General features: G+C 33.7%; 1 long non-coding RNA gene across 1 annotated transcript in view; it reads right to left on the bottom strand.

The window, feature by feature from the left end:
• Nucleotides 1–618: 618 nt before the first annotated feature.
• LOC112636258 overlaps nucleotides 619–23,665 on the bottom strand; it is a 62,662-nt gene continuing 39,615 nt past the window's right edge. Inside the window, exons 4-5 of the long non-coding RNA XR_003122154.1 lie at nucleotides 8,141–8,225; nucleotides 619–2,218 (exon numbers count right to left, since the gene is read on the bottom strand). This is a non-coding gene — a long non-coding RNA (uncharacterized LOC112636258). The remainder of the gene's footprint in view (nucleotides 2,219–8,140; nucleotides 8,226–23,665) is intronic.

A 23,665-nucleotide genomic window follows, 5' to 3' on the forward strand; every position in this document is an offset into this window, starting at 1 on the left:
ATCTTCATCCCCTTCAGTTCAAACTGGCAGAATTTCTGCTCACATAATCTCATAAATTATTATCAAATGGTTGTCCAGTCACACTCTTAGTGTTCTCTTCAGAACAAGATTTTTTCATTTTTTAATAATATGGATAAGCTGAGAATTTCCCAAATCTTCAAGTTCTGGTTCCTTTTTGCTGAACAATTTCTTCTTCAACTTATCTTTTTTTTTTTTTTTTTTTCATTTCAACAGAAAAAGTCAGGACCAAACCAGCTGCTCCTTAGTCAGATTGCTTAGAAATGTCAAACATTTAATTTCATCACTCACAAGTTCTACCCTCCCCAAAACACTAGAATACAGTTCAGCTAAGTTCTTTGCCATTTTGTAACAAGGATCACCTTTCTTCCAGTTTCCAATAACATATTCCTCAATTCCATCTACGCCCTCACCAGAATCACCTTTGCTGTTTATATGTTTAGGATGCACCTGAAAATTCTTCCAGCCTCTACTCACTACCCAATTCCAAAGCCATTTCCCCATGTTTAGGTATTAGTTACAGTAGCACTCCCATTTCTTGGTACCAAAATTTGTCTTAGTTCAGGGTGCCATAACAAAATACCTTAGACTGGGTGGCTTAAATAAGATAAATTTCATTATCTCACAGTTCTAGAGGATAATGTCCAAGACTACAGTACCAGCAAAGTAGATTTCATTCTGAAGCCTCTTCTGTTTTCTCACAGATGGTTGTTATCTCACTGCATATGCACATGAACTCTTTGTGTGCCTGTGGGGTAAGAGAGAGAGAGAGGGCCAGCTCTCTGGTGTCTTCTCCTTTCCGGGTACTAATCAGGAAGTCCCCACAGTCACGACCTCATCTAAACCTAGTTATCTCCCAAAGGCCCCATCCCCAAATACCATCACATTGGAGATTAGGTTTCAACATATGATTTTTGGGGGACATAATTCAGTTCAAAGCAGGTGCCTTCCTTAAGACACTTTATGTCCATCTGTAGGCAATTTGTCATAATAAACTAATTTTAATAGAACAAGGTGTTCCACTGCTATCTGCCAGAAAATTGTTGTAGTAATCCCTAAATCTGCAAAGTCTACCATGTGCAAAGTCTCCAGGAGCAAAGTCTCCAGCTCCTCTGGAGTTACACAGTAAGCAACCTACACAATTATTTGCCGTAGTCCAGGTTATTCCTTCCTTGTCCTCAACTGACAATTTTTATGTATTATAAAGAAAATAGATGCTTCAAAAATCTATTAAATCAGAAATCAGATGTTTAGATAAGTAAACTATTTACTCCAAAATTAGTACAAAGAAAAGACCATCTTAATAAATAAAGAGTGTAGTATATGATTTCAATTTGACAAGACACAATACTGTGTGACTAAAAAACTGGGCTATAAAAAGTGATAACTTTTTGCTGAGTTTGAGTACTATAATTATTAAGAAAATCCGTTATTTAATAAAAGCAGCTGAGAACCTGTCAGATTCAAAATCACAAGGTTGAAATTGACCTAAATAGGTCCACATGTTGGTAATCCTATTTCCAGAATGGACCATCCTTAAGTCACCCAAAATAAATGAATATCTTGTTAAATACAGATTAACAATTGATCCTATAAAATATCCTCCTTGTATTTAACTTAAATCCATGGTACTTAAAATTTAACTTCTTTTCTCTTGTTCTGTCAGTGTCAGAATGAATGTTGCAGTAAATATGAAGTGCCTAGAATGCAGCAGGAACTCTGTAGATGGTAAAACAAAAATTAATTCATGTAGAACCCTTCTTATTAATGTATTTAAAATACTTTTCAGGCTTCCTTCTTTTCTGACAAGTTACACTATTAACTTTGTACAAGCAAATATTAATAATCAACTAGTTGATTATACAGTCTGAAATTTTCTTTTTAAAATATGTATATGGCAGACCATGATCTTAGGTTTCTATTACAACACAACCTGCAGACATGCAAGATTTAGCAAGAAGGTATTAACATTGTAAATAGTATTACTTTCAAATCTACAGAAAATGGCCTTCTAAGATTTGTGCCAATCATTCATTTTTAAAAATTGGGAATGCCGGCTGGATGCGGTGGCTCATGCCTGTAATCCCAGCATTTTGGGAGGCGGAGGCAGGGGAATAGCTTGAACCCTGGACGCGGATGCTGTGGTGAACTAAGATCATGTCATTACACTCCAGCGTGGGCAATAAGAGTGAAACACCATCTCAAAAAAAAAGTTGGGAATGCCTAGATTTAATAATTTGAGGAAATTTTTTAAAAAGAAAATGAGCAGTACCTTTTCACCACCATGGGCTCCTTTTACCTATTTTCTTTTTCTTAATTATGTCATATTTTCTAATCTTTTCTCAATATTTTACAATGTCTTTTTCCATTCAGCTTATCTCCACATAAAAATAGAACACATAAGAATTTCCCACAATTATCTTTTCTTTCTTTCCTTCAGATTATTTCCTTTGTCATAGATTATTTTAGATATATTAGAGTACTTAATGTGTTTGGATTACTACAAGAATAATTGTGCATAGGCCCAATTCTGTATTGACTGGTTATCTTCAGTTTTATGTAGTCCTATTAAAAGCAGATTTTTTTTGTTTTAGTTCTTAACATTTCATGTGCAGAATATTTGTGCTATTTCATGGTAGTTTTACCTTTAATTATGTTGGCGCATTTTGTGTATTTCCAGTTTTAAAATTGTATAAAAATAAAAGGATCCTTAACCACTGCAGTATAAGAGTAGGAGGGGTGGCCGGGCGCGGTGGCTCAAGCCTGTAACCCCAGCACTTTGGGAGGCCGAGATGGGCGGATCACGAGGTCAGGAGATCGAGACCATCCTGGCTAGCACGGTGAAACCCCGTCCCTACTAAAAAATACAAAAAACTAGCCGGGCGAGGTGGCGGGCGCCTGTACTCCCAGCTACTCCGAAGGCTGAGGCAGGAGAATGGCGTAAACCCGGGAGTTGGAGCTGAGATCCGTCCACTGCACTCCAGCCTGGGCGACGGAGACTCCGTCTCAAAAAAAAAAAAAAAAAAAAAAAAAAGAGTAGGAGGGGTGCTCCTATTTTCCTGGTTCTTCGTCACAGCCTCTTCGTCACAGCCTCCCCTCAGGAATGGAAATCATGGTGGCATAACTGGAGAGCAGCTTATCAGGCACACAAGCTTAGGGAATCCAAGGGAAGAATGCTCTGGTTAATTGTGGGTCAGCATAGAAAAGAACATGATCATGTCCTTTGCAGGGACATGGATGGAGCTGGAGGCCATTATCCTTAGCAAACAAATTCAGGAACAGAAAACCGAAAGCCACATGTTCTCTCTTATAAGTGGGAGCTAAACGCTGAGAACACATGGACACATAGAGGGGAACACACACTGGGGCCTTTAAGAGGGTGGAGGGTGGGAGGAGGCTGAGGATCAGAAAAAATAACTAATGGGTACTAGACTTAATACCTGGGTGATGAAATAAGCTGTACAACAATCCCTCATGAAACAAGTTTACCTATGCAACAAACCTGTACTTGTACCCTTAAACTTAAAATAAAAGTTTAAAAAAAAGAAATAATAAGATCATTTTCTTAATTGCATGGAAATGTAGTAAGAAAAAAAAATTTTAAAAATGACTAAGATTTATATTTCTGTAACACTTAACATGACAGTTTTTAAACCATTCATCAGTTTATTTTCACACATCCCCAAAAGATTCAAAAAGCATTATCTACACTTAAATGATTTCATTTTTTCTTTTAGTGAATCAAACAGCTTTTTTTTTTTCCTGATTGCATAAACTGACCAGGTGTTTGATCACTTTTGCAGATGTTGGCAATATATTGATATTACTAATGCCAACACTTTTGATAAAACGTTGAACTGATATTATTATGAACTCACCTTTCAATTTTTCATTAAATATGAAAGTGCATACTTATTTCCTTGTTGTTTCTTGAAAATATTCTTACAAACTACGCCAACTCTCTCTTGAAGAGGAAGAAAAAACAAATTTACTTCGACTTTACCAGATGCTGTGTTATTCAAAAGTTGTTTTTGTTTTTGTTTTGTTTTGTTTTCAGGGGAAAACCCACCAATCTAAACAGTGAAAAAATTAAAAGACTGCATGATGTTTTTTAAGTATTGCTACAATATAAATGAGAGTTATTAATCTGCAGCACACCAATCCAAATCCTAAATTACATAACAAAGAGATTGCTCGTTTTCTGTCACATATAGCCTCCTCTCTTTGTTAAAACCATTGTAATACTACTAATATCTATAACTTGAGAAACGAGGCATACAAGGTTAGGATGTCTCTGAAAAACAAAAAAGTTTTTAAGGTGGGGCCTTCATTGTTTGTGAAGAGCTAATCATTCAACAATTAAATGTTTGACAAGTTTGACAAGCTAAAACTAGACAACGAAATTGACTGTTGCTTAAAACAATACAAAACATCCTTTTAGGGGAAATTGGTAAACCTCTTCTAGGGGAAATAAGATCCATTTTCATGTTAACTAAGTTTAAATTGCCATTAACGTGATAATAATAGAGGGAAAATAAACTGATTTTGATTACATATTTAGTGTTAATTCAAGTGCCTCTTGATATCTCCCCAAATTAGTTTGTTAAAAATAAAATTGCCTGTTGACAATCTATTTTTATAAACATTTAGGTTATCTATAATTTAACTGTAGTTTTTACTTAAGCCATAACAAATAGTGTTTGTAGTATAAATGTCATTTATATCCAAAACTTACTTAGATTTAAAAATATTCTTTACTGATTTATTTGCTCACTGTTTCTTCCTGAATCATATTCCTTCTTTCTGGATTTATTTATTTCTTAATGAAATATGTCCTTTAGTGTTTTTTTCAAGTGAAGGTAGGAAATTCTGTGTCATTGTGTATCTTTAAACTTCTTTATTCAACCTTCTCTCTTAAATGTTTAACTTTTCACTGACATTTATCTTGTCAGCACATTGAAGTTACTCTTTCATTCTCTTTTGGTCTTTCCTAGTGCTGATGAGGACTTCTGTCAGCCTGATTGTTCCTTTGTAAATTACCTTTTATCTCTGTTTAATTTCAAAATTCTCTCTTTGTCCTTCATGTTCTGCCATTCCACTACAAAGTGACTACTAGGTATAATTTTTTTTTGTCTATTTAAATTTTCAATATTATTACTCATTGCTTTCCTCAGTTTTCAATAAATGTTTCAGCCATCATTTCAAAGATTTCCTCTTCCCTATCAATACTATTACTATTATTATTATTTTATTATACTTTAAGTTCTAGGGTACATGTGCACAACGTTCAGGTTTGTTACATATGTATTCATGTGCCATGTTGGTGTGCTGCACCCACTAACTCATTAACTCATTATTTACATGAGGTATGTCTCCTAATGCTATCCCTCCCCACTCCCACTCCCCCAACCCCACGACAGGCCCCGGTGTATGATGTTCCCCTTCCTGTGTCCAAATGTTCTCATTATTCAATTCCCACCTATGAGTGACAACATGCGGTGTTTGGTTTTTTGTCCTTGCAGTAGTTTGCTGAGAAGGATGGTTTCCAGCTTCATCAATGTCCCTACAAAGGACATGAACTCATCCTTTTTTAAGGCTGCATAGTATTCCATGGTGTATATGTGCCACATTTTCTTAATCCAGTCTATCATTGATGGACATTTGTGTTGGTTCCAAGTCTTTGCTATTGTGAATAGTGCCACAATAAACATATGTGTGCATGTGTCTTTATAGCAGCATGATTAATAATTCTTTGGGTATATACCCAGTAATGGGATGGCTGGGTCAAATGATATTTCTTCTTCTAGATCTTTGAGGAATCACCACATTTGTTACTGGAATTCTTATTAGACATATGCCAGGGCTTCTTGATATTTTTTTCCTTGCCTTTTCAATTTCCTTTAATATTTTTCTTTTCTTTCTCTCTCTCTGTTGTATTTTTGTATGCTTCGATCTACCTATTCACTTATTTTTCTCTTCATCTACATCTAGTCTACATACTCTCTATTATTGTTTTATTTCAATTATTTATGATTTTATTTGATTGAAATCTCCTTTTGGCTTACACTAGTGGGAGCAGGGAACACAGTATTCTATAGTGTTCTGAAGAGATAATGCTGTAAGTGATTCAAAAGAGCAAATGCCTCTGATAAGACTGTAAGATGCATGAGAGAAAGGATGTTTCATTATCTAGGTAGCCCTACTACCCGGTAAACAGCCTGGCAAATAGTATGTTCTCAATAAATGTTTTCAGTAATAGATTAAACATAAACCAAGTAAATGTTAAACTTCACAACAATATACCTTAATATTAATATGTTGCCTTTAATAATTGCCAGTTGTTCAAGTACAGTAATTCTCAAACCAGGGATATTAAAAATCACCTCTGGAGAACATTGAAGTGTAGATCCATAGGTCCCACCATAGAGTTTCTGATTAATCAGGCCTGAGATCTAAAAATCTGTATTTTCACAACATGTGAAGTCACATAAACTATAAATTTTTATTCTGAGAACTAAAGAAGTACCTTGAAAGAAACACTGTCTGAGTGCAACCAGATTTGGAAATGGCAATGATAGAAAGGTAAAGCAAAGATTCTTCTACATGACTTGGTCAGCAGATGGGACAGGAAGAGACTGCCAGGAAGGAAAAGCTTTGGAATGAAGGAGCAAAAGTTAAATATTAGGAGGAAGTTTGAGAAGTTCTGATGCTGTCTTGGAATCCTGCTGTTCTAAAACAAAGCTACCTTGTTTTAAAAATACATAAGTAATAAATATTTAGTCATTTGCTCTAGTAAATTGTATGCATTTTGCAACATATACTTTTTTTTAACTTCTTCACATGGGTTCTTTTACTAATTAAAGCTAATTGGAAATAGGTAGAAAAGGTTAATATTGGGTCTGTTTCCTTGTGGATCTATTTTTTAAGATTTGCATTTAATTCTGTGGGATAATAGAATGATAATGTAATGTAATTTAGCTTAATATCTATTTTGTGTTAGATGACAGTTTTATTAAGCAGAACCAATAATCATCGTTATTCAGAGTCATAATGGCCCATTATAAATGGTCTCATTTTCCCTAATTTTAATTTTACCTCTTAGAGTATGCCTAGAATTGTTAAAATGGTTATGCTTGGTTTCTTTCACAAATATCATTTTAACAATCAGTATGGAAACATAAGTCATCTAGTAGTTAAGTCCCACCATTCTACATATTTGACATATTTGATGCAAAACTATTTTAGTGTCTTGGTTTCTCTTAATTATACTTTCAGACTAACAAATTTCAGGAAGCTAAATTACCATCCTTTATATATCAGAGCCTTAACATTGAGATGAATAGGCTTTTGTTTCTGGGATGCCACCTTTCTGACTCTTGTGTTTCTTAGGGTAGAGATGAACAGATTAGACAAAAGAAGGACTTGTCCCCAACTAAGGTGGTTTTATGTTTATAAGGCATTTTCTTTTCTTTTCTTTCTTTCTCTTTTTTTTTTTTTTTTTGAGATGAGGTCTCTCTCTGTTGCCTGAGCTGGAGAACAGTGGCTTGATCTCCATTCACTGCAACCTCTGCCTCCCAGGCTCAAGCGATCCTCCCACCTCAGCATTCCAAGTAGCAAGTAGCTGGGACTACGGGCGTGCAACACCATGCCCTGCTAATTTTTGTAGTTTTTTGTAGAGTCAGGGTTTCACCACATTGCCCAGGCTGGACTCAAACTCCTGAGCTCAGGCCATCAGCCCGCCTTTGCTGGGATTACAGGCATGAGCCAATGCACCTGGCCTTATCAGGCATTTTTTCTTAAGGTGAATAAATTTAGGGAACAGTCAGATTATTTTCTGTCCCAACAATTGCAACAAGAGATGGGAATTTATAGAAGGGAGAAAATGGAGTTATTTGGGTCATAAATACATCAGGGGAGAGAGGGCCTTAGAAGTTCCCTCATTTTAGGGCTCTTTTGAGTGACATCAAATATCTGTTTAAAGTTGCACAGTTTATTGAGTATTCTGACTTGCAACCTTTCATATAGGCCTACACCATTCCTTTCAGAGGAAGATCACTATTATTCTAAACTTACACCGAGAGGACTAAGTGTAGAGAAATTAACTCACATCCAAGCCAGTTACCTGGTTTGAGTGGAGGCAAAGCGTCAGCTTTTTTCACAACATCAGAGTTTTTACAGTCAGAACATATCCCAGAGGCTTTGGATGCCTGGGAACAGAGGCAAAAGGTCAAGCAAGTTCAAAAAATGGAGGTGGAAGGTCATCTCAAATACAAACTTTACCAGCTTTTTATTATTGTCCGGGGACCAGCATGCAACAATTGCTTAGAATTCAAGGAAAGTCAACTCCTTTCAGCTTCTGTCATGGGCACTATAGGTGGCTCCTGTTGCTTTTGAGTAATAATTCTATTTCATCTATACATGATTAAATAGAACTTCTCTTCTATAAAATTTGTGCCTGGATGAACCAAAGATGCATTTTCAAGCATTCAAGAGTATGTAGGAAGAAATCAGATCCACTCATGGATACAAACGTGGATTGTAACCTATGATGCCATTATGTAATTTGATATTTTACTTTACCTCATTCAATTATTTCTTCAATAAGTAATCTGTGAGTGCCAGAACTGTGTTATGCACTGACGTCATTGAGAAAAAAATATAGTCTTTGCTCATACTCTGGTTAGGCAAGAAAGCATTGACAATACAACATGGTCAATAAAACAGAATTTTTAGTAGGCCATGGGAATGTGGAAGAAGATACTTTAAGGCAACCTTTCAGTTATCTTTTGAAATGATTGTTTCACCGTGATTCATTTACATGCATGCATATTAGTGATTGAAAGTATCTATGTATGTATGCAGCTGTAATCTTTCTTGGTTGCCACACACTTTTTAAAATAACATTCCCAATTTGTTTAAACAGAGAATCCCCATAAAGAATGGTAAATTAGAAGTGCTTTGATTGGTCTTGGAGTATGTAGTTTAACTTAATAGATATTGGACTATCTTTAATATAGGGCTCATGATAAGCCATGCTGAGAATCGCGTTTAAAAATTCTTAGATAAATTAATGAAAGAAACACTTTAATTTGTAACCCAACAGATGTTTACTTTCTGGGTTATAACCATCTCTTAAAACATTAGCGTAACTGGAAGGCTGTAACTACCCATGAATTTTGCCAGTTTAGTAAAGTCTTTAAGATAAGGCTAAAATAACTGAGAAAACAGTATTTCTGACAATATGTTCTGAAGGTATAAAGCTCTTGGTCAAAAACTATGGTCATATAAAAATCCATGTTCTGCCCCTTGAGTTTTTAGGTCAAGTATTTATACCCATTGATTAACATACATAATACAAATTATATAAATTCTAGCCAAGCTGTTTGGTTATATTTTTGTTATCTTTATTTTAAATAAAAAAGATTGTGGACTTCAGAGTAAGTCTTTGTAACTAAATTCAATCTTTGTCATCTTTGACCCTGGACAAATTTTTACTCCAAGATTTAATTTGTTGTCTGGAAAATAAAGATAATACTTCCACATAGTTCTACTGTTAGAATTGAGTCCAACATGAGGAGCTGGTATAGTACCTAACACAGCATAACTTCAACATCAATGATAGTTCCTCTTCATGATTGACTACAAACCCTATGCTAGATCATGCTTTCATAAAAGCATTAAACATTAAAAAAAATCTTTTCACGACATTCCACCAGAGGCATTGAGTCAAAAAGCTTAATGATTCCTATTCGGCTTACTTAATTTGTGGAGATATCAAAGTCACCTGCCAGCCATTGGGCTGGTCCATGTGAAGAGACCACTCAAAATATTACATGGATTGGGTTTTTCCATGAAAAGTTGAGACTGACCACGCATTTTTGCATATTTTCTCATAGTTATAGAATTGAGTGATGTCTCACATTCTATTTGTAATGCACACGCTGGAGTCAGTACATTAAGCAGGAACTGGGGACGTTTTCTCAAATTCATTAAAATATGAAAGTATCTGATGTTAAAAAAATGGATTAAATATAGATTCATTGTTTGATATCACATGGATAGCTTAGCTTAGTTGGTCAGAGATTGGTGTTGATATATCAGGTCTGAGATTCACTTTCCCCCATTCACCAATTACAATCTAATTGATTTTTCACTCACTGGGTTTTTTGTTTTGTTTTGTTTTAGGCTCACTGACTGACTGCAGCTGTAACTTCAACTTGCCAATGTACACCATTGCTCACAAGAGGACCAGCTGAGAGTGTGAATGAATTTATTGCCAGCCCTTTCCTACTCCTAAAACAAAGCAATTCTGTAGATTTGTTACTGATGAGTCATAGCACCATCTTCATATACAAATAACAACATTTCGTATGGCACTATTTTCAGCGTAAATGATAGCAGAGATCATGAGGAGAGAGTACAAATTATCTTGGGCCATTGTCTTATTTATAGATTAAAGTACAATTATGTTTTTCACTGATTTACCTTCTGACATCTTAGTTAATTAAGTTACTTGTTTCTTTTATGTTCATTCTCCCCTTAGATCTGGCACGTCTATTCTTTTCTTTAATATTCTTTCCCTTGTTAAATTGTTAATTTTTTCTGAGGGGCAGAATACCTTTTTATCATTATTTTGAGAATGCTAAGTATTTACCTAATTATCCTTCAGAGAACACTGGAAGACAATACCGTTGAACAAATGGATAAATACTAGAAAGGGATTACTGGATAATTCTGTCTTTCTGGAAGCCTCAGTGATTGATTTATTCTCTTTTTACCTTCACATATTTTTCTTCTAGGTTACTATTTTTTTCCTGACAGGTTTTCAAGCTTATAGTTGGTCATTTTCTCTGTATAAAAAAATATTCTGGGAGTGTGCAAGTGCTCAGAAAAATATCTATTAGCAAACTCATTAATTTAAAAACCTATTAATAAATTTGCTCATTCATTTAAAATGAAAAATATCTAATACAGTATTTATTTTTATATTTATAGCTTTTAGTTAATATACAGCTTCAAAAGAGAATTTCAAATCAAATCTTATGCCAGTCCAAAAAATGAATAACTGATATAAACAAAAGATTATAGGCACAACACAAAACAGTAAGACAGAGATAATTTGTTAATTTAGTTAGGCAGTCGATTAGTCATCTATCATACAATTATTGAAAGCCTACTTTGTGCCAGGAATTTCTTTAGATACAAAGATGAATAAGTCATAGTACATCCCCTCCAAAAACACTTATTATAGCAAGAAAGGTGCTATGTAAATGTGGAAAAGAATATCAACAATACAATGTGGTCAGATCTATTATAGAGGTATATAGAGTCACTGAGAGACCATCTAGCCTAATGAATAATACAATCTGGCAGACAATGTATGTTATTTCTGTTTTGATTTGGAATGCATTCTGATTGTTGACAAGTAATTTTGTTTTATTAACTTTTGTGTTAAATTGGCTAATATTTAAATTACTTTAATTCCTCATATACATACAATTAAGAGGTAGAATGAATGATACACTTTGATGAATGAAAGGGTCACATAAGATTAACATTTGTAAAAAATTAATTTGAAAAATAGAATTCAATCCTAAAATGGAAAAGTGACTGCAAAGTTAGAACCATGTTCCTGGAAACTTAGTAGCATAAGCCTGGCATTGACAATCTGATTCATGGTTCTCTTACTATCTACTCACACTTCTCCTTTAGGGGAAATTTGACAATGATGTCTGGAAAATGTGTTGCCACTTTCAAAGATTCTTGCTAACATTTGAGCAAAGTGGAAAGCAGTTCTGGCATTTTGGATAAATGTTCCCCAAATCTTCCTTGCCAGATATTTCATTAAGTAGGAAGTCTCACCAGGGTAATATGGAAAAGCAATTTAAATAGAAGTTTGGTTCACAACATGATGATTTTTATAAATAATATTCTGGGAGGTCTTCTGTGTTTTTTATGAATTTAATTTTAATCTTACTGTTGAAGTTGCATCCGTTGTCCTGTCTTTTGTGACCAATAATATCTCCCTGCCACCCGTAACTCCTTTCCAAAAAGAAACTATAAATCAGTATATGAAAACATCCCATAATTTGCATGAGACTTCAATAAATCACTGTTATTTCTAAAAATTACTTATTCATTATGTCCCTACATAAATGTTCTCTAAAACATTAAGTGCACCCCCTCTCTAATTTGATGGTGCATTTTAATAGCAATATTACAGCCTTTCTTTTAAATACTATATTATAATAATTGTCCCTGCATAATTCTAATTCTCTTGCTAAAAGTGGACCCTTAACAAGCAGGAATTGTATCTTATTCATTGTGTACATTTTTGTATCTCTAACTCAGCACCAAACAAATACATGTGCTTGATTAATATTTTTGAAGGAGTGAATGGGATGACTGACCAATGTTTCATACTCGCTGACATCTACTTATTTTCTGGTAAATATATTTTTCAATCGAATTGTCTTAGTTGAATATCCTCATTTGTTGAAACCAGATGAAAAGGATCTTGAGTAATTCTTCTCTCTATCTCACTTGCCTTTGTCCTGGTGCATGTTTTCATTCTTTCTTGGTTGGACAACAGAAATAGCCTTCGTACTAGCTACTTGACATAAAAATCACCACCTCACTATGCCGACATCACTCCTCAGTGATCTTTCCAGACTAAAATCTGCTTATGTCACACTCATTCTCAGAATTCTCCCATGCCTGCCCTGCATTCCACCGTGAATCTATATTCCAATGTCATTTTGCATAGACATAGTACCATATGTATGACAGGTCTCCCCATCTTTTCATTTCTGTCCCCCAAGTATCTTGGATAGTGTTCATTAAATAAGCTGAATAAATGCTGTTTGATTGAACAAATGAAGGTGACTCCAGTAGCCCACTTGTACCAAAGTATATGCAGGGGAATTTGTTCATAGAAATTTCTATTGGAGCTCTCTGAAAATGGAGATGGGTAGTGTAGAAAAGCATTTCTCACAGATGCCTGTGCATAAAAATTACCTGAGATGCGTTTTTAAAATAAAAGATTTTTGGAGTCAGAATTTCCAAAGGAAGACCTGAGAATCTTTCTTTTCTAAAATAATTGCTATAATTTGTTCAGGGAGATTTGGGAAAGAGCTCTTAGAGTAGTAGTTAATATTTGGGGGCTAGATGGCTACTCAATGTGGGAGGCTGGACTATGTGACCCTCAATTCCCGTCCATGAAGTTTTGGGTGCTATGATTCCAGTGGAGGTCATAGTTTATAAATGTGTAGAAGCAGGTGAGTGATTTGAGATTTAACTAGTGCAGATAGGAGGGATTTGGGGGTAAATGACTGAGTCCAAGTGTCATCAGATCTAGAGAGTTATGACCAATTTTTAAGGATTCTAATGAGAATCTTGCTCTAATCCCCGAGTTTAATCTTTTAACAACTATTTATTAAATACCTACTATGTGCCAGGTACAGTTCTAGGTGTTGGGGATATAGCAATGGCTAAACACACATAGTCTCTGCTTTTGTTCAATTGGTTTGTCTATACTCACCACACTTGTCTCTAGGACTCACCGGTGGTTAAGAGTTATTTTCATAGCCACTTGACTCTTATGCAAACTAAAAATGATCATCCTCAAAGTCCCATCATTATCCTTGTTAAAAAATAAGTGTCAACCTGGGCAACTTAGGAAGACCTCATCTCTACAAAAAAATAAAAATTTTAGCTGGACATGTGCTGGCACACGCCTGTAGTCCCTGCTACTCAGGGGGCTGAGGCAGGAAGATCACTTGAGCCCAGGAGTTAGAGGTTACAGTGAGCTATGATTGCGCCACTGCACTTCAGCCTGGGAAACAGAGCAAGACCCTGTCTCAAAAGAAAAAAAAAGTGTCTGAGTTTTTCAGTCTGGCTGGAAACTCCAAAAGTATCCTATGTCCTCTGAAGGTGTAACAGGTGAGTTCAGATTATCAGACACTACTTCTCACCTTGTGAGATCCATATATGTCATTGGCCAAGGTTCATTCTAGATCTAGCCTTGAGCCTCTGACGTAAATGTCCGCATCGTTTTAAGTACAATGACATTGCATTTCTTATATTTATCTTTTGAACTGGGCATTTTTGTGCTCATTTTGAGAAACCCACACATATTTCAAGCTCTGGAGGTAAGATGGTCAAGTGGGGATAATTGTGGGCTTTGGAAATCAGAGTAACTAAATTTTAGCTCCACTTATTAACTATTGAACCATGAATAAATTACTTAACCTACCTGAGACTCAATTTTATCAGCTGTAAAATTGGGATAATAGTCCCTATCCCACAGGTTGTGAAAAAATGACATATAAGACAGTGTTATATATTATGGTGCCTGGCATTTAATACTTACACATTAAAATTACTGTGCAATTTATCTGCATCAAACAGCACACTAAGAGAGAGAGTTCTGAGATAAGTAAGATAACTTATAAATATGCACTTATGGTAACAGAGAATTTTTTTAAACTTTGTCAACTTTTTAGAACACCTAATATTTTTATGAAATGTGGTGAGTGATAATGATGACCCCGAGAAAGGCAACGTTTTCTACTACTACTTTTTATAAAAACTCCTTCATCATAAGGTCAAGAATTAGATTTCTTGACATTTCATTTCTCTATAAAACTATTCCCATTTTAAAGAACAGATTTTGTGCATACATACAGTAAAATTGCTACATTTTCATAAGAAAATTCATTCAAAGACAAAGTCTACTAAATTAAATCCAAGGACAGGACAAGACCATATTGAAATAAGCTACATTTAAAAATAGAACTTTGCACATGCAAACTGAAAACAAAATAATAAGCATGTGTGTGAGGTTTTTTATTTGTTTTGTTTTTTATTCTGTTTTTTCTTTTCAGGAAAAAAGTTTTATAAGTGTGTATGCGTTAGAAAACTGAAGAATTTTCAAGAGCCAAGAATGCCATGGTGATTTCTGTGAGATTGTTTCCAAGGACTACAAGAAACGCACTGGTCGCTAAATGTAAATTAGGAAACATGAACTCTTACATACACAACAGCCCTAAAGAAAAGCAAAAGAAAAAACTATCTTAATTTTGGGTCCAAAATTTCACCCATACCTATAGTTGCAAAATAAAACAGAGAAAAATGGTCTTTATTAACAGTGGTTTAAATGTCCCTGGGGTGGTGCAATTGACTTTTAAAAATAGAAAGCTGGGATATCAAAATAAATATCCTTTGTCTCTTATTTATTGGAGAGAGGGATATTTTCACTAATCACCATGTTATAAATTTAAGAGACTTAGAGCATCTTACAGTTTCTTTTATTGGTCACATTTCCCTGATATCCTTGGAAAATGACTTCATCAAACACAAACATATTTTTTAAACTGGTAGATTAAAAAGAGAAGTTATCTCTTTTGCTTCCAGGGGTTTTATAAGCCCCACATTTACGTATTTATCACTGTAATTTGGATAATTTCCAACACTACCATCAACACTACCATCCAACATGTATATTGTACAGTAGGTTTTCTTAAATATTTCCATATTATGGCAGTCATTGAAAATAGTATTTGTGTACACACTGGGGTAAAAGAGAAGGGTTTGCCCAGCAGACATTGAAAGCAAAAGGCAGGGCCCCACGCCTAAGCTCTGAGGACTGCAGGAATCACTGTTGTTGGCAAACCTGCAGCCTGTTTGGAAACATTGGGATATATTAGCATGCCAATTGGAAAGCTCTGTGTTTGATTTCAAATAACGCATATTAGTAATAAAGAGAGAATAATACCCTTCCTCCCATCCCAAAAAGAAGGCTGACAATAGCAAGTGTTAGAGACAATGTGGATAAATCATTCTACTACAAATTGTTAGTGGTAGTGTAAATTGACACAAGTGTTTTCAAAAATAATTCAATATTGTCTTGTAAAGCCAAATTTTCACACATTCTACAATCCAGAAATTCCTCCTCAAGATATGTGCATATCTATGTGTATGCATGTGCGTGTATAAGAAGACATGCACCAGAAGATATGTACAATAATATTTTTAGCAGTACTACTTGTAATAGCAAAATAATGCCAACCCTAATGCTCATTGACAGGAAAATGGACAAATAAATTGTGATATATTTGCACACACATGCGCACACACACACAATGCTGTGTGTTTGGTTTTTTTTTTTTTTTTTTGAAGTTTTCTTGAGCCTTAAAGTTTAGCAGAAAGTATTTCCGTAGTTTGTATTGTATCTTAGCTTTCTATTGAAATAGATTGTTTTCAATGTCTATGTTGATGTCAGGCAAGTATTTGTGCTTTAAGTCTCAAGTAAAAGCAACTAGCAAATGTGAACCTGTTTGTACTGAGTTGGGTTTTTCCTTTTACCTGAAATTGTCGATGAAAAATTTGGGGTTGCAAGTAGTAAATTAAATTCCTGAGCAATTTTACCTATGTAAGCTAATTATTCATGGTTTGAGGGAAAGAAATAAGATTGTATACCTATGTAACTGATAAATTTTGTCTTAAGCATGTTTTCTTTTAGAGTTTAAAATACAATGCTTAATGTTTCTCATCTAACTTGGGCATAATGACAATCACTAAAACAGAATGCAGCATGTCAAGCAATTTAACTTTAGAAAGGAATGTCTTTAAAGGAATTAGAAAGGCAAGAAGGAGAAAAAGAGATTGATTTCTTAGTCTCCCTTAGTGTGTTCAAAATTTAACAATTCTTCCTGTCTAGAAATTGTTATATGTAGCTTTAATCTTTCTACTACAATGAGACTTCATTTTCTCTTTTTATGTCTTGGAAGGCAGAGGGCCCCAAGAGTGTAAGAGAAGATAAAGAATAACCAGCTCTACAACCACGATTGGGTAGTGTTGACATGACTATAAAATGAAAGCTATTCCACTTGTTCTATCACCCTTAAACTTTGGAAATAGTGTCCAATAGTGGAAAATTTTAAAAAAGGGGAAAAAAAAGCCTGCCTTGTTTTCCAGAGGAAAAGGATCATGAGTCTGTCTCGCCATGATAGATTAGATCAATTGTATTTCTTTCAAAATATTTTAGAAACAAAAATGAAGCCTAAAAGAAGTTTTATGTCATCATTGTGATGTCAGTAACCTGTGACACTTAAGCAATTGATTCCTATTTTCATTTTGCTTTATTAATAATCCTTTGTATATTTTCTGACACATGATCCTGTTCATACTTTCACAATCACTTCAATTTTGAAGATAGTCTCATTACAGTATGTACTCATGAGGGCCAGTCTCATCTGTTGGAGATTGAGATCATGTATCAGGAATACGCTTTGAGTTTTTGTGGCCTTAAAAGCAATGTGAAATTGGATCACAATTACAGAAAAATAACCAGTGTGTAACTATTTGTCTCAGATTTCTTAATGGTAGCTCTTGTACTTGAAATGAGTTAGAGAAGACTGTTCAACATCAAATCTTTTCTGAGGAACTTATTGAAGTACATTTGAAGTTTATCATTCTCTTAAAAGTCCTAGGAAGTTTTAGAGAAACTGTTGGTTCCAAGAATGTGTTGTCTCTCACATGACATTTCTAATGATCCTCAATAATTGTACAGAGAATATTTTAAATATATCAACGTATTCACTATTATGAGACTTTTATTACAAACATTGAATTGATTCAAGCATAGTAAAATGTCTAGAAATTATTAAAAACATAGGAAATATACACTATTATTATTCCAAGTTTTGGGGAAAATAAATAAGGCACATTGTTGCTATGTCACTTATTAACTGGAAATTATTCTCAGATTTTTATGTTTTAGTTGTTGTTGTTGTTTAATTTTAGAGACAGGGTCTGGCTCTGTCACCTAGGCTGGAGAACAAAGATACGATCATAGCTCACTGTAGCCTTGAACTCCTGGCCTCAAGCAATCCTCTGACCTCAGCCTCCCAGAGAGCTGGAAATACAGGTGTAAGCCACCAGGACCCACAGATCTGTCCAAATTAATCATTAAATAAATCCTGAGCAGTAGAAGATTTGGGAGAAAAGCCTTTCTGTTTATGTGCAATCCCTGAAAGTCTGTCTAGAGAATAAATTTCCAGATGCCACACATGCACAAAAAATTTTACCTATGAATAAATTTATAAAATAGTTTTTATATAACATTTGCAAATAATGTTTATTACCAAGCCATTTTATAATTTTGAGTTGAAATAAATTACATTATTTACATTGTTTGTGATTTATGATTCTTTATGCAACAGTCTCTTACCAAGTAGTAATTACATACATTTTCTGAATTACAGTCTATTTATTTTTTCAATTAGAACTTGCTAATTTTTTCTAGATTCTTGATTTCAAATATCAGCTAATTACAACACTACATTTCCCATGAACTTTGTAGGTCCAAGGTTTTCTCTGTAACTTGATAACCAATTTGAATTAATTTATTTTGGCATCATATGGAATTAGTGTAAATGATCTTTCATTAAGGTGATATCCGTTTAAATCACAAAATTTAATGTCAGGAATGTAGATCCATTCATCAATTAACTTCTGCTAATACCTCAACATATGGAATAATAACCAAATTATTGTTCAATAAAAAGTAGAAAAGTCAAAATAATTTTCTGATCTAATGGTTAGTAATATTGCTATAAGCGTTTACTAGTTTCTACACAGAAAGTGACATAAAGCAAAGTCATATTAAGATAAGGCTTTTTCTTTTAAACTATTGCCTGAAATTCCTTCCAAATAATTCAGCAATTACTCAGAAAACTACTAGTTTGACTGAATGTCATGTTGCAAAGATAATTATCACTATTACATCTAAAAATGATTTCTACAATATGAATAGATTACTTTATGTCTCTAGTTGTCTACTGAGGAATCTTCTTCGTCTATAAATTTATGAGTATATTTTAATATGATGTCTATATTTTAAAGATGTGGACAGAAAGGAATTCTGTCCTGGTCTATGCACGTGGGAAGCTCTTTTTTCTATCCCAAGAGAGTTCATGGGTTTTGGAGGTCAAGTCCAAAGCATGTGCTCTGTAAAATTCCCAGAGTTGCCCTGAGCTCCCTCTGGAAGTCTAGTTATACATTTATAAGTGACAAATTATAGCCAGGCCAGGTCACCTGCAAGACCCCACCATCTGCTATGAGTCCCTATCTTTAATGCAGCTCTGATTTCCTCCCTAGCTGATAGGCGTTGCACATTTAAACAACACGTGATGCCATTTCCCAGCTATCAAGTTAGCAATATTTTGCTGAAATTGGAACACACAGTTGATATAAATACCATACAATCAACATTTTAAAATATGAATAGTGGCAATTAATTGATAAACTCTCTAAAAAGCATCTTGAAAAGCTTAAAATGTTTGTATCATCTGAGACAATACATTTCATTTGTGGGAATATATCATAACGAAAAACTAGAATACTGACTAAAAGTGTATTGCAAGGTGTTGATGACAGTGACATCTGTAATATTAAAATATGGGAATAACTAACAAAATGGAATTGGGTAAATAATTTGTAGTATACCCATATGAGGAAAAGATATTACAAATAATTAAAAATTATAAGATTATTCATAACATGGGAAATCATGGGAAATTCATAATGTGGGAAATTAAATCAATGAAAACTGAACATTGAAAATAATCTTTAAAAAAGAATCACATAATTTTAGGAAGAATTGTATCTCTGTATGTGTGCATATCTGTATTTGTAGCTATTTCTATTTTTCTATCTAACTGTATTTAAAATGTATAACAGCTATCAAGGAGAGACTATGACCAGTCTGTTCTTGTAAATTTCTTTACACTTCTAAAATTTTTCAAAATTGCATAAAATTATATTATATTATATTTATAATTACAAGAATCTTATTATGAAAAAATAAACTCAGCCCTTGGTAGTGGAAAAAGGAGTATCCTTCATTAACAAATGTATCCCATCTGAAATGCACAAAAAAAACACTATCAAACTGCTCCCATATACTAGAACATGCCATCTCTTACTCCTGGGTGACAAATTTTGATACATTTGATAACTTGATTCATATAAGTATTATCAATAATTGAGGCACTTAGATTAATGTATAATAACATTTCCAATATTTCATTTTTATCAAATGTAAAATGATGTGGGTAAGTTGAGAGTTTAAAAAAATCTCAAAGAAGGTATGAAAATTATAATTAAGAAATAATTATAAAATCATGCAGAAGTAGACCTTTATAATTCATCAAATATAGTAAAAACGATTTTTTTCTGTGAATTTTTTTCAATGTACATTTTACGTGCCTTCTTACAAACAATATTGACTTTGGAAAACTTGAATCTGTAATGTTTGGAAACTAAATAGGAGTTTATTAGTTTCGCTTAGAGTCTTTCAAACAAAGTCTTGGAGTTGTTAAAAGATCTTTGCTTTCATCCTACCAATTACTATGTTTTTTTTATATTGTCACCAAGCTGGTAACTATGAAAATGGAAGAACGGTCTTAGGATAAGCATAACTTGGAAGCAGGCCTAACTGCTCAATTTTGTCCAAATAACTAAGATTTGTGGAAGGTAAATGGTTTCTATGGGGTGATTATGTTCATGATGGTAAACACCACATCTAAGATATTCATTTCAATGCTTTTTAATTGAGTAAATATAGGTATGGAAAATGTTTATTAATTAATTGTATTGACTTAATATGTATGAAGTTTGCTCAACACCAGACACAAGGTAGTACAGTGTTCTGCACATAATATGAACAAGTTGAAAAGAATGTGGAATGAATGAGTAAATGAAAGGCCTTTAATGAACTCCAGTTTCCTTGCTTTTCATCTCTGTTGATTCCTTAATTGATAGCTAAGTCAAAAATTCAAATCTGCACTGTGACCTGGAAGATTTCATGTTTAAAATATTACAAAACAAACAAAATATATTTATTTTGTTTAACATAATTTTAAAACTTTCAGAGTAAAACAAATTCAGTTAGTAGGCACAATGCTGGTTTGTTGAATTCAAGTTTCAGGGGAAGTGGAAATTCTTACGTGTGCCTAGATAATAACCCTATAATATATATTTTCATGATTACAATAAAATTACTTACAGGCCCCTACAGTTACACTACTGAGAGCTGCAATCACGATGAATTTGCACAAAGAATACAAATTTCATTTTTGCCAGAGTGATATGACTTTCATCACACGTGGTTGTTATAGTTTTAATAGATGCTTAGTAACTGAATCTATAGCGTTTGTTTGGTAATGTCTATTTAGGAAAAGAAGCATATTCAACCGGAACTAAGAAAAATGCTTGTTTTTATATTGATTGATGCACATTAATTGTTTACCAAGATATTTAAACATTTCCCAAGACCATCTTTTGAATAAATAATTTGCTAAATCATAGGGATACAAAGCATAACTGAAGGGACTGAAGTTCAACAAATGCTTATAATTTGAGTTTTATGTGCATTTGAGTCATGTGGTTTTATGGGTAACAGAAACTGAATAATATATTTATCTTGGGGTAGAACAGTCATCAGTACGCTAAGAAACTAGAAATTGATATCTCTGCTTGGGCTAATTTGAAGATGATGTTGTGTTTGTTTGAAAATAATTTTTAAAGTAATGAAGTACCCACTAATACTACAGATAGGCTTTATTGAAAACTAAAAATGTAAAACAAGTGAGATAATGATCATTTTTTTAAAAAGAGGAAGGAAATGAGAAATGATTTTACTTTTCAATCAGTATGCCATTGCCGATTAAAGAAAAATGTGATTTCATTGTATGCTACAAAGGAGGATGACATCAAAGTGTCCTCTTGGTAGCAAGCTAGCTATATAAACCACAAAAAGAGAGCTGCATTAAAAATACAATACATTGAAACAGTAATTTTTCAATGCTATGTAAATACTGTGGACATTTTAAATTCAAAGATAAGCAGAATCAGCAGATAGTGACAGTTTTAAATTTGCTAAAAATCAATAGAAGAGCAGTAAAATGCAATTTTCCTAAACCAGGCTGTAACTTCAAGTGAGCTGAACTATTCTTGATGCAACTGAGATATTTTTTTTTTAAATAGGACTTAAGAAAATTGATTTAACATTGTTTCATTTTATTAGTGGTTGAGCAACATAAACGTGAAATGCTTTGAAGTAATCTGCATTATATTTTTATTAGCTTCAGAGCTTCTATATACATATTTTATATTCTTTTCAGAAGCTTAAATAGTATTACATTCTAATTACTATTTGCAGATGGTATTTGTTTTTCTTGTAATGACCAGTCAGAAATCAGTTGTCTGAACTGCACGAAAAAGAATAATTTCCTGTTGAGAAGCAGTTACTCGGTATGCATTCTAGCTCTTGCTATCTCAGAGGGAAAGATTTAAATAATGTATGGTGGGTTCCTTTGTAATGAGGTGCTCTTTTCTTATGTTTTGTTGTGATTTTGTCACGTTAGAGGAAATGTCATTAGTTAAAGGGACACAAATCATATCAAGGATTTTATCAATGCCATATAATTGACCTATATATCTTTTAATGGGAGGGTGAATGTCATTCAAGGCTCTTGAGCATTTAATTCAAATACTAAATTTAAGAACCACAAGCATATTGATGAGTTAGGAAAAGACAGAATTGTGTGGATAAAGCAAGACCTGGGTGTACAATCTTTATTTCTTTCTTTCTTTCTCATTAAAGATTGATCTGAAGATTTTCTTGAGGTAGACTTATTTGATAGCCATAGTCACTTTTGGGTTCCCAGAGTGGTAATAAAGAAATCGCTCAATAAAACACAATTTCCCTTTTCTCTGTTTCCGGTATTCCATTTCTCTTCAAATGCAGCTGTTTTCTTAAAGCTTCTTTCAAATATGAAGACCATGAGAAAAATGAAACAAAGCAAAACAAAACAGTTTCTGAAGACCCCAGTAGCTTTTTAAGCCTTGAACTGAAGTCTTGCTTGTAAGCATTATTTCTAAAATAGGCAATCCTGCAATAATAAAAATAAAAAATAAAAAGTCTAATCAAAATTTAACAAAAAAGTGGTCTCCCTAAAGGTATCCTTCATTGTCTGTCACCTCTTTTCTTAAATGTTTCCTAAATGTGAAATATCTTGTATCCTCTGGCATGCTTGATTTCTTCAGTTATCGATATTTATTTTGTGCATTTCTTTTTATTGCCTACACATTTTGCTATTATGCCATGTCAGGCACTTTGTCAATTGACAGTATATTGACAATTGTATTTGGATACATATCCAGGAGGCATAATAAGTAGTAGAAATCCATAGAATACAAATCAGAACCTCCTATGCCAGAGAAAAATGATTTCTTTTACCAAAGTTCTATGGTATTCTCTTAAGGTAAAACATTAGCATCTTAATTTTACCTGTTTTCCAAAGAGCATGCCATTATTATTGACATGCTACTGGCTTTATGGTCCCAGGATGCATGAATTATTAGTGTTGCCTGACATTTTTAAATTCCTAACTCTATAGCCTATAGCAGTACTTCCTGTTAGCTATTATGAGCTTTAAGAGTGCATGCTAGATGCTGATCAATGATTGTTCGGTAATTCAGAGGTGTCACATTCTCTTGTGGGTTAAAAAAAATGTTGGCTCTTTCTAGATTTTATAAGACAATATCTAAATAAAATTTTAACACACTGAATCTGATATCT

Source organism: Theropithecus gelada, chromosome 1 (genome assembly GCF_003255815.1).
Source record: "Theropithecus gelada isolate Dixy chromosome 1, Tgel_1.0, whole genome shotgun sequence".
NCBI classification, from domain to species: Eukaryota; Metazoa; Chordata; class Mammalia; order Primates; family Cercopithecidae; genus Theropithecus; species Theropithecus gelada.